This window comes from Ruditapes philippinarum, unplaced genomic scaffold, assembly GCF_026571515.1.
Source record: "Ruditapes philippinarum isolate M1 unplaced genomic scaffold, ASM2657151v2 ctg3277_1_1_1_1, whole genome shotgun sequence".
NCBI lineage: Eukaryota > Metazoa > Mollusca > Bivalvia > Venerida > Veneridae > Ruditapes > Ruditapes philippinarum.
Window position 1 is genome coordinate 2,520 of NW_026851554.1, and position 12,203 is coordinate 14,722.

The 12,203-nt window shown below is 32.7% G+C and overlaps 3 long non-coding RNA genes across 3 annotated transcripts; all 3 read left to right on the forward strand.

The window, feature by feature from the left end:
• Positions 1 to 222: 222 nt before the first annotated feature.
• On the forward strand, positions 223 to 3,402 carry LOC132743182 (uncharacterized). Its single transcript, XR_009627543.1, has 2 exons — positions 223 to 304; positions 2,873 to 3,402. It is a non-coding gene; the product is annotated as an uncharacterized LOC132743182 (long non-coding RNA).
• Positions 3,403 to 4,305: 903 nt separating this feature from the next.
• Positions 4,306 to 5,172, forward strand: LOC132743248 (uncharacterized). The gene is made up of 2 exons (XR_009627552.1): positions 4,306 to 4,488; positions 4,782 to 5,172. It is a non-coding gene; the product is annotated as an uncharacterized LOC132743248 (long non-coding RNA).
• Positions 5,173 to 7,927: 2,755 nt separating this feature from the next.
• Positions 7,928 to 11,602, forward strand: LOC132743314 (uncharacterized). Its single transcript, XR_009627563.1, has 4 exons — positions 7,928 to 8,503; positions 9,536 to 9,639; positions 11,076 to 11,152; positions 11,443 to 11,602. It is a non-coding gene; the product is annotated as an uncharacterized LOC132743314 (long non-coding RNA).
• Positions 11,603 to 12,203: the final 601 nt, after the last annotated feature.

Consider the following 12,203-nt stretch of genomic DNA (forward strand, 5'->3'; position numbering starts at 1 on the left):
CGTGTATAAGATTAATTCACAGCGATATATTAGTATTTCTTTCGGAATGCACACCTAAGTTGACTATAGTATAATTTTATCACTTTTAAAATAAAAATTTAAGCAAATACATGTAACAATAAAAACATCTGTGTATTCTATAGAACCTTATTTCACGTAAATATGAAAATAAGATTCTAATTCCCACAAATTTGAAGTAATTTCTATGTTACAGATTTCATCAACACACCAGACTGCGTGACCAGAGCCAATGGGTATGCCCGATCATGTGTTCTGAGGACACTGTGATGTATACGAGTTAAAGGTAAAGATGCATAGTTGAGACATTTGTTTCACAAAATCACTTTAATGATATTTTTCATCTAAGCAAACTTTTAAAAATATCATAAGTTCCATATAGTAACATATCAGTACAAATATTTTTGAATGCATGCAGGGATGGGCATTAGAAATGCTTAAAATTGAAAGGTGACATTTTTAAACTCAATATGTGACTTTATCTTTACGTTACTTTCAAACACTTTAACCAGTAGGTATTTAATATTTTTATAATTTTAGATTAAAACCTTAGAAAATAATAATAATATATGTCATATGTTGCGGTTCGGATCGGAATATCCGTTCCGAGGTGATCCGCCCATTGGGCGGTAACGAGGCTTGCCGGATATTCCGATCCGAACCGCAAACATATGTCACATACTTTTTCTTGCATATTTTACGATATAACATTATATTTTGAATTCTTTACCTTAATTTCAAATGGGAATTTATGCCATTACAACCGAAATTATTTTTGAACAACAGCGTATGAAATTACCACTTCATTCATTACGGTAAAATTACATCATCGTAAAACACCAGTCACACTACAGCTTAAGATTACTTGCGACCACCGGCAACTTGTAAAACTGACGACCATCAGCGATTGTCTGCGACCAAAACCATTTTTGCGCGTATAAATTTACTTCTGCGACTATCGTAAGACCAGTCATCATTGGCAATCGGACGACAGGTCATAAGCAAACGTACAATGGTCTCAATATTGTGTGGGATTACTTAATTACGACTACCCGTGACCTGTCATGCGATCACCTACAACTAGTCGTACGACCATCACACGATTACTAAAGACTACTCAAGATTATCAGTGACTAGTGGCAATTTGTAAAGACTGTCGTAAGATTGTCGCACTTCTGAACGACGATCGTGCGACAGCCTAAGACCTTATAAGATCACTAGCGATCTGTTTGATCGCAAGGAGGTTTTTGTGCAAGCTCAAAAACCTCTCTACGACTGAAATTGGTCGTGGGACCTAAATAAGATAAACTGCGACTAACAAAGATCACCGATGACCGTCGTAAGACGTTTTAAAGATTGTCCGCGACCAGAGGTCACTAGTGATCGTGAACTAGCTTCACTGGTCGTAAGCTCTAATGTGACTGGGGCTTAAGCGTGACATTGTACAGCACGCGACTCATCTGGCACCCCTATGCCAGATGAAATTTCCGGCATGGGTAATACTAACGGAAACGCCAGTCTGATATGCAAGAAAAGTGTGTCATATCAGCAACTTTGATCAAATAAATACACCTAAAACATTTTAAGGAAGCCTTTTAGGAAAAATACATCTTATAATAACACGTACTATTCTGGGATAACTGAAACAATACGTAATCAGCTACAAATAACTAGAATACAAGAATACAAGGGATGATCCAGAAATACCCGTAATTTAAACAATAAATTCAATAATATTTATTCAAAGTTCATATAACAAACACTTTATTATTGCGTAATATATCCTCTTTACAAGGAAACAATTTAAGAATATGATAATTAAACACAGTATGCCTACCGATTAAGTAAACATAGCATTTGTCACATTATGCAAAAAAGCTTGATGTTCTATTGTTCTTATACATAGGGAATCCTCCCGATGCCATTCACTGTAAGTGTACTAACAACCTAAACCCATGACTATTGAACTGCTAGTTGCTTTGATTGCTGTGATTCATACACATGATCATCTTAAAGTTGAAGGCATAAAATATATGATTCATTTAATTTAATTAGGTAAAAAGTGCATGTAAAAGAAAACAAATAAAGTATGAAAAACATCACATAATTAATTAGAATTCATTTTTTTTAAATCGCATTGAAATTGTGCAAGGCCGCATATGACAACATATTTGTATTTTTCAATCGCCAAAGCGACGGAGAACGTTAATTTCACGCGTATTCTTCAATGCCGCAAACGATATGTATTTATCCTAAAAATTACTTCAACGGTCTGGTAAAAAAAACTTCTTTACCCCTCAAAAAGTTTTGTATGCATGACTAACAAAATACTTGTGTCGAATTTCTTTTATCATATTAGATGTTTCTATGTTAGGCTGTCTAAACAGTTGACAAATGTTTATGAAAGTGCCGTTTTCCGACGCCTTAATGAAGACGTTTCTCTATAAATAAACGTTGCAATTACAAATGATTACACAATAATACAATGTTCAAACGACGTGAAATTTTAGCAGGCTTTACATTAACCTTCGGCAAATATTGGACATGATCCCTTTTTGTGTCGGGCACTTTGGTGTATTATAAATTTCAACGAACGTCGTGATCTTTGAGTTGCGCTGCTGTGGCGTAAACATGGTTATTTAAGGCGGCCTTAGACGGTACTGGATGTTTATAATCAATTATATTTGGCAATTAAATAGAAGAAACATCGATCTTTGCGCATTTATAAATTTAATGAAGAAAACATAAAAAGTTATCAGAATTATAAACAAATTTTGGGTAATTCTGGATCAACCTCCATATAATGTAATAAACAGATTTTATAAATCTTACAATATCAGTTTTTTTTTTCAAGATGAACTCCTGTCGGATTTGTTAATGGCTGTTTGATGATCATACAAAGACAGTTAAAGGCAACGAAAAGGAATGCAAGGGAATAAATGCTGCCAGTGAGATAAAAAATAACAGTTTAAAAGTTGAATCGGAATAATATATCTACATTGAGTGTAGAAAGATGTACTTTAACCCACATTACACTAAAAGAGACACTAAGACAGAAAAAGTAAACACTGATGCCACCATTAACACCATTGAGATCAATGACTGATAAGTTTTCATACAAAAAAGATTGTTTATATTGTGGTCAATCTGTAATAAGTAAGGGTAAAACAAGGAAGTGTGATGTTTTGCCAGTAAATACACTAGAACCTACTATATACAGAGGAATGACTGTTTGTCTGATACAGTGAGAGCAAGGATAGAACAGGTTCACAACTTGCTTGTAGCCGATGCTCTTTACCATCAAACATGTTTATGCTCCTCTAATTTCAGAACTGGAAAAGATATACCAGAAGAATTTCAGGTGCTACCATCTAGTGATAAAAAGTGAAAGATTGGTCGACCAGAAATTACAGAAGCAAGTGACGCTTAGTAAAAGTCATGACATTCTTGTGCTTATGCTTAGCGAAGATATTTTACAAATTAAAATTTGCAAATATTTTTTTTTTTACATTTTATGCTCAAATGTATCAAATATTTGAAATTGACCTTCCAAAAGGTCAATGTCCCCTCTTTTGACCCAATGTCATGGTGTTATATAATGACTCAGAAAAAAAATACAACATATGTGCTTGAAAGTATTCAAGTTAATATAAAACTCAATTTTATTATCATAGATAATATAAATTTCCTTAATGTTTCTTTATTTTGTATAAAATTACCCCACCCACTAGCTGTACAATGTTAATATAAATATTTCAATATATGCATTAAATATTGATGAAATGTAAATTAAATTCATAAAACGTTAAAACTTGGCAGTTTTCTCATGTAAGTTAACCTTTATGTATTTTTCTGTTTAATAACATAGAGCTTTCAATAAATTGTTGAATTACAGCAATGTAAAAATATTATATTACCCCACCCACTTAAGTTAATTAATAAATTTTAGAAAGGTAAAAGTAGTTTCTTTAAACAAAAACAACTTTTTGATTACTTTATGTTACTATAGGGATAGATTAAGCAATATTTTTATGCATATTATATATAAAACTGATTGGAAAATTGTATGTGTGTATTATATTGAGTTCAAATTAAAAAAAATAAATTCAATATGATACCCATAAATTTGATCTCGATTTTTGAAAACATTCTCCAATTTAGATTTTTCTAGACTTTTGATATGTTATACAATATAGGTCTGGGGTTTTAAAACACTCAAAATATTTTCTGTTGCAATTTGTTTGAGGTTTGACTCTATTTTGAGCTAGAATGACTGGACTATTTTATCTTATTTTATTTTTCATTATTTATTTTTTGTGTTTATTGTTATTTTAATTTATTTTTTATTGTTATTATTGCTATTTCTTTTCATTTTATCTTTATTGATTTTCAGGATCTTTTGAGGTGTACGTCAACGACAGTTTAATGTATTCAAAACTTCGGAACGGCGGTTACCCATACGAAGATGACGTCAGTAATTTCGTCACCATCCTTATAATTTTTTATATAACATCTTGTATTTATAACATCTTGTATATTTGGAGCATTAATTCAAAATCTATGTTGATAATTTTAAAATGCTCTTCAGTGATTTAAAAAAAAACAATTTAAGTACATATAAAAAAAAATATTGTTGACATGTTTTTTGAAATTAACGATAAAATGAAATTTCGTGATTTCATAGGTCTTTTTAATTGACTTGTCTTAACCTATATAAAAATGTTAATGATATAAGCTTTCAGGTTATAGCTTTATGCTTTCAGGTATTGCTTGCAATCGAGAAAGTCAAGCGAGGACACGAAGTCAAACTTGTTAGGAGCGGAAGGTCCATTCTCTGTTCGATTCTTTAGAGATAATGACGTCACAGATACCCTGCACGAGACATAATCATTCCGGAGAAAAAAAATCAATAGTTTATAAAAAAAAAAACTAAGTGTTACATGAGATGTACATATATTGACAACATTTGTGTTAGCATAGCCTACAATGACGTTTCACATCGAAAATTAAAGTGATGTGGGACTGAAAAATGCACGTGCAAACACAGACACTTGGGGTGTAGAGCTCAAGTCACCTTTTAAATCAAAATAAAATGCATATTTGTCAATCCCAGCACATGTACTTATCATATACATTAAAAAACTTAATATAAGCCGTTTTGGAAATTTCATATTTCAACGTCTATAATAATACACAAGATAAAAATGTTCGCCTGAAAAAAATCCGCACACCTACTCTCAAAATCACCATGTATTTTATTCCATTTCCAATATTTTCACATAATCCTTTGATCCATCGACACAGAATATATTATTCTCCACGATGATGGTCAAATTTAAACTTCAACATAAATATAAATAACGCAACAGGCGAAATAAACATCAAAATTATCGCCGTTTTACTCCGTTTTCAAAATCTTGAAATCAACAAATTCAAAATTGGCTTCCAGCTTTGTTGTATTCAAATGCGCCGCGCTTTGAAAATCGGAACCAACATATTACCGAATAGCTCCGACTATAGCCAGACTGGTTCTCATCTTCAAAACGCGGCGCATTTGAATACGGCAAAGCTGGGACATTAAGCACATCAAAGTGTGTATAGTTGATGAAGAGATGACAGTCAAAATAAGTTTACATTTTGCTATATAATTCTCTTGGCATGAACAATAAATGACTCACGTGACCCACGGATATTTCTATTAATATCCGACTGAATTAACCTGTTACGTTCAATTAATGAAAAGGGTGGGCAGTCTTTTTTGCAGATTTATATTTTATCCTAGACATTTTTTTTCAATAAAAATGTGAAAATTATAGGAATTTAAACAAAATTGTTTTCTTTAAAAAATGAATTATTTTTTCACTTTAATATTTGATTTTAAAAATAGTATATGTTAGTCTAATGCCAGTGAAAAGCGAGGTAATCATCTATCAGGACATTCGTGAAAATTCTGGTCAGTCAAATGTATCAGACATTATTTTAAGTCAGGTTTAATGGGTATTTCTATTGGAAAATTGATATGAGCCGCGCCATGACAAAACCAACGTAATGCGTTTGCGACCAGCATGGAATAGTGTGTTTGCAGCCTGCGCATCCGCGCAGTCTGATCAGGATCCATGCTGTTCGCTTACAAACCCTATTACAACTAGAGCCATGTCAACATGGCCATCCCCCGCCGAATGTGTTTGCTCATTGGAAGAATGTATATGTAGTAGAGCAGAATAACTTCATTTTAAGAGGTCTTTTGGTAATGAAAACTGATGGCTATAGTGATTACAGATTTGAAACCTATGTGAATACTGTTATCATTCTTGTGCACTGCACTCCTCCTCAATGAGGTCTATCCAGCTATGAAGTTTCAAGTTGATAACTCAAATACTTTTAGAGATATGCTCCGGACAAAAATGTCGGACGGAAGGACGGACGGAAGGTCGGACGGACGGACGGAGACTATTTCTATATCCTCCGCCGAAAATTTTCGGCGCGGGATAAAAAGAGATACTGATAGCGAACAGCATGGATCCTGATCAGTCTGTCTGTCTGTCTGTCCGTCCGTCCGCCACACTTACGTGTCCGGTCCATAACTATGTCATTTATCAAAGGAATTTGTTAATTTGGAACTTGGCACAAATGTCTGTTATAATAAGACGATGTGTCATGAAAAAGACCAGACCCCTTATCCTTGGTCAAAATCACACTTGGTGATTAAAAGTCAACAGGTATATATCGTGTCCGGTCCGTAAATTACTTATCCATTAAGGGATATTGATAATACTTGCTACAAATATTCACAAAATGAGAACATGTGTCATGCGAAACAACCAGTCGGGCTACCTTAAGGTCAAGTATCGTGATACATACTTATATATGACATTATCGCGATACATATATTAACATGACGATATTGCTATATTTTTATACATGAAAATGTCGCGATACATATTTAACATAACACCTGTGAATGACACGGTGATCAAATAGCTGTTACTTTTTGCAATATGAATAAATGCAAATAGCAAACAAATTTTGTTGTTTTTATGCAAACGCGCTGCACATCAAGTCTCTTCTCTTTTGGTTTGCAAAATAGTTGTCTTGAATACTGACCAGAGAATTTTGGTAGTTCATAAAAGCCCATAATGCAGACAGAATTAATTATACTATAGTCACCTCTTGTTATGACACCGAAATACATGATTATGTGAAGTTTCAAGCGAGAACTTTTTTATATTTTTTCAGCAACTGGTGATACATACAGGACTTCAATTACAAATTTTCTAAGGTCACAAAAGGCCATAATGCAGTCAAATATATGCCAAGAGTTATGGACCGTGAATAAGTGACCTTTTATGCTCTCAAATAGGTGTGCGAAAGCAAAAGATGATGTACAAGAAATTGAACGTAAAACTTTCACCGAGTGTTACTCCGACATCGACCCATTAAGGCTCATTATTCTTCGAACAGTCGAGATAAAATGAACCATGACCCTAACAAATAATGTGCCCTAACTGGCACGCAAGGGCAGCATCTAGGCTTTTTCCGTCAATCTTCGGTAAAAATCAATTATAAAAAATATCGAAAAACTGGCCTGCTAACATTTCCACTTTCCATACAAAGTCATAGCGTCTCAAGTTACTTTATTTTGTATTTTTACATTTATGATGTTGGAAATTAAAATTTTACTGTAGTTTTTCAATCAATAGTATAATACCTATTCATCACATTTATCGATCTCGAAACCAAATACTTTACAGATCTTTGGTACAGAATTAAACAGAATAGATTCTTTTCATCTTTTTTAATTTAAATCAAATCGCTTTAAAAGCATTCATCTATTCGGTGTTTGAAAACGTCTTTCGATCTTGTTGAATTTACCAATTTTGCTACTGGTTTATTTAATATATATCAAATGTGTTAAATAATTTAAGTTGGCTGGCAAACCTTCTAAACAGGAGTATTTATAAAATTAATATTTGCACAAGTACATTAAACATTTCAGACCTCCAAAATCTGGATAATTCATTTATCTTAAAAAAGTTTCTTAAGAAAAATATATATATATAAAGATATAAAGAAAAAAAGGAAGAAGTAAAAAAACGTACTTGGAAATTTGAATATTGTGTAAATCACTTACTTTGTTTTTACTGTAACAAATTTTTACATTTTAAATAGGCGGAATAACTAAGACGAGTCTTTAGATATGCGCGAGTGATTGAGATAAAATAATTGTTTTAAGGCCAAATATGTTCTATAATCAATACGACTATAGGTCGCGTCATATGGACAAGAATTATTATTTTACGAAAACTGATGAAAGTAAAAAGGGGGACTATGATATATTACGAATAAATCACGACGAGACGGATAGACAGACGGGTGAATACATCGATGACCCGGATGAACACGATGATTACGGTAGGGATAAATTACCTCGTACACGAGAATCACGTGCCAGAGGAAAACAAGTTCACGTATTAGTAACGCATTGGTGAGTTTGTTTATATGTGAATTTACTGTTTCGTGAAAAATGATAAAATATGTATATGAAGTTAGATAATTTATGAACTTTCTTACATCATTTTTATAAGCTTTTTATGCAAGATTAGAACGAAAAGAAATATTGGGTAATCAAAACCGTCTAAGCTATTCACTTAAAAGCTGCACGCCTCCAGACGAGTAAAACTATTTAAAGAAAATAAGCCTTAAGAAAAATGCTCTAAGATTTTAAGGAGTATAACAAGAGCTGTCGGTAGGACAGCATTGCTCGACTATTCTTAGAGTTTGATAGTTAAAGTACCTTGATAATGTAAAATTTTCTAAGATAACAAAAGGGCAAAATGTTTCTTTAAATCAATGTTACAGTTATAGGCCTTGGAGAGAGTCCTATTATGCTCTCAAAGAAGAGTATAAAATTTCAACTTGTTTCAAAGCCAGATCTCAATAGAATATGAAAATATCTGAGGTGGTATGCAAACTTAAATGTAAATTCTAACTTGAAAAAAGAGGCATTATTCTGCCAAATGCTTTATAGAGTTACCCTCTCCTGTCTACAGGAACCATATGTCAATGGATTTTAAAAATATATGAAGGGATACAAATACTTTAAATGTAAATTCTAAGTCGAAACGGGGGCATAATTATGTCAAAATGCTTGATACAGTTACCTCCTCCTGTCAACAAGTTAGGGTCATGATGGTGAACTAGTGTGCAAAGTTTCAGGGCAATATGTCAATGGACTTAAAATAGTTGAGGTATTACAAAAACTTTAACCAAAATTCTAAGTTGAAAAAGGGGCATAATTCTGTAAAAATGCTTGATACAGTTATCTCCTCCTGTCTACAGGTTGCTATCGCTCCCGTCGAAGTTTCTAATTTCTGTAGAACAGCACAGGTGAACACTAACATATACATAATATCCGCTCATTTTCGATAAGATGTGTGAATCATAATTAATTTATTTTGTTAACATTTAAGCCATGCTTAAGGTTTTATTATATGTACTGTCCTTTTTATGTTATAAGGTCTGGATGAATAGGTCAGGGTGTCTGTGACAATCTTCGACTAGCAATAGAAGATAACTATGACGAAGAAGACGTTTCATTTGAACAGAGAAAAGGCGCAATAAGTATAGCATTTGTTTTAACATTCTTTTTCTATATAAATAGTTGCTTTAACCCATTACCCGATATACACGCCTTTTAACGCCTTTTTCACCCCCCCCCTCCCTATTTGTTGTCCCAAATGGTGAAAAAAATGTCTTATTTAGGCCCCCAACACTTTTTTTGTTTGAGAAATTTTGCTTAAAAAAGTGACCACTTTTACGGCGCCGCCTCCCATCTTAAAGATACATCAGGGAGGTGCCAGAAGGGGAATGTAACCCCTTCTGTTTGGGGGTTTGAAGGAGGGCGGCAGTCCCCCTCATCGCCAAGAAAATTTTGGACTTGTGAGAGGCTAAAAATGACCCCAGGTCGATCATAAGGTAACGTGTAACCAACGCTGAAAAGCCTTTGACTCTATCTCAATCCATTGGGAAGTTGCAGCACTTAGAAATCAATTTTGATGGAAAAAGTCAACGCAAAATAGTGATTTTTGGTAATTTTAAGATGTCCCCTCTTTGCCATGGTAACAGGAAATTTCAGACTGAGCATGTCGTTACAAAGGCAATGGTCCAGTCAACATATGTGCCAATTTTGATGAGTATTGAACAGTTTTTTTTAGTTTCATAGCAGTTTGAACTTGTAAAAGGAGGCTTTTCAATGAAAACAGCCAATTTTCACAAAATGCTCATGAAGTAATAGGTTAACATCAGAAATGAAACTTACCGACCAATAGATTATTTGATGCTGTTACGTATAAAGCCTCTTATCCACGCCTTTCTTTTCCCTTTTTTGGGGGGGAGGGGGGGGGAGCAAAATTAAATGGCAAATTAGACGATATTTTTTCTGCATGGAACATTTTATAAATTATTAGATTACTAACTAAATGTTGATAACATTTTCTTTTCCAAAAAAAAAAAATCTTCATAGGCAGTCACGGGATGAGAGGTATTTTATGTCTCGTTTAAAATAATAAATACATGTACATTTGTATATGTAATAGTAGCTCTTAATCAACATTTTTAATTTATAATTTTCTTAGTCTTTTATATTGAAGGTCATGCTTGTATATATTGTGAGGACCTAGATATGCTATTTGTGTCGTCTGATATTATGCGTTTTTTTCTGGGGGGGGGGGTTTTATTGGGGGAGGGGGTGGGGGTATTATATTTTATTTCATTTATTTTTTAAATTTATTTATTCAGTTTTCTCTGATTTTCATTATTTTTTTTATTATTATTTTTATTTTATTTTTATCATTATCATTATTATTATCATTATCGTTTGTCGTTTGTCGTTGTCGTCGTCGTCGTCGTTGTTGTTACTATTACTATTATTATTATCATTATCATTATCATTATTATTTTTATTATTATTATATTATTATTATTATTATTATTATTATTATTATTATTATCATAATTATTATTATTACTTTTTTCATTTTATTTTTATTGTTTTTCAGATTCCTTTGAGGTGTACGTCAACGACAGTTTAATGTATTCAAGACTTCGGAACGGCGGTTACCCATACGAAGATGACGTTAGTAATTTCGTCACCATCCTTATAATTTTTTTATAACATCTTGTATTTATAAAATCTTGTATTTTCGGAACATTAATTCAAAATCTATATTGATCATTTGAAAATGCTCTTTATATGCTCTTAAAAAACAAGTTAAGTACACATAAACAGAATAGTGTTGACATGTTGTTGAAATTAACGATAAAATAAATTGTCGTAATTCCAAAGGTCATTTTTATTAACTTTTCTTAATCCATATAAAGAATGTTAACGATATAAGCTTTCAGGTTAAAGCTTTATGCTTTTAGGTATTGCTTGCAATAGAGAAAGCCCAGCGAGGACACGAAGTCAAACTTGTTAGAAGCGGAAAGTCAATTCTCTGTTCGATTCTTTAGAGGTGATGACGTCACAGATTCCCTGCACGAGACATTATCCTTCGGGAGAAAAAAACAACAATAGTTTATAGATCTATAAAAAAATCAAAAACAAGTGTTACAAACCATGAGATGTACATATATTGACAACATTAGTGTTTGCATAGCCTACAATGACGTTTCACGTCGAAAGTTATGATGTGGGACTGATAAATGCACATGCAAATGCGATGTTGGAATTTACTTATCTTTGTGTAACTACCAATAAAATCACACGATACTCATCTATCACATTTTTTTTTAAAGAAATCATTTGAGCCGTGTCATGACAAAACCAATGTATTGGGTTTGCGACCAGCAATTTTGCAAGGAAAAAAGCAAAGGGCCTGATCAGTACAGTAACCACTGCCACCACAAGTAAATTCGGCTTAAGAGAGCCGAATATATTTTTTTTTTCACTTTTAATTTTTAAAAAGAATACTTTATATCATTTTAATTTTCTTTCATTAAATTGTTATGCTTACTGTACAAGAAAGTAAAAAAATATACGTTATAAAATATAAAAAAAAAAATTAAACATAACGAAAGATATTTTCACTGTGACACCGTATGTGTAGTAAATAATGACTGAAGTTCGATTGCACAAACGATTTTGATCCGGCACTTATTACAAATTGAGTGTTATTTGGTAAGGA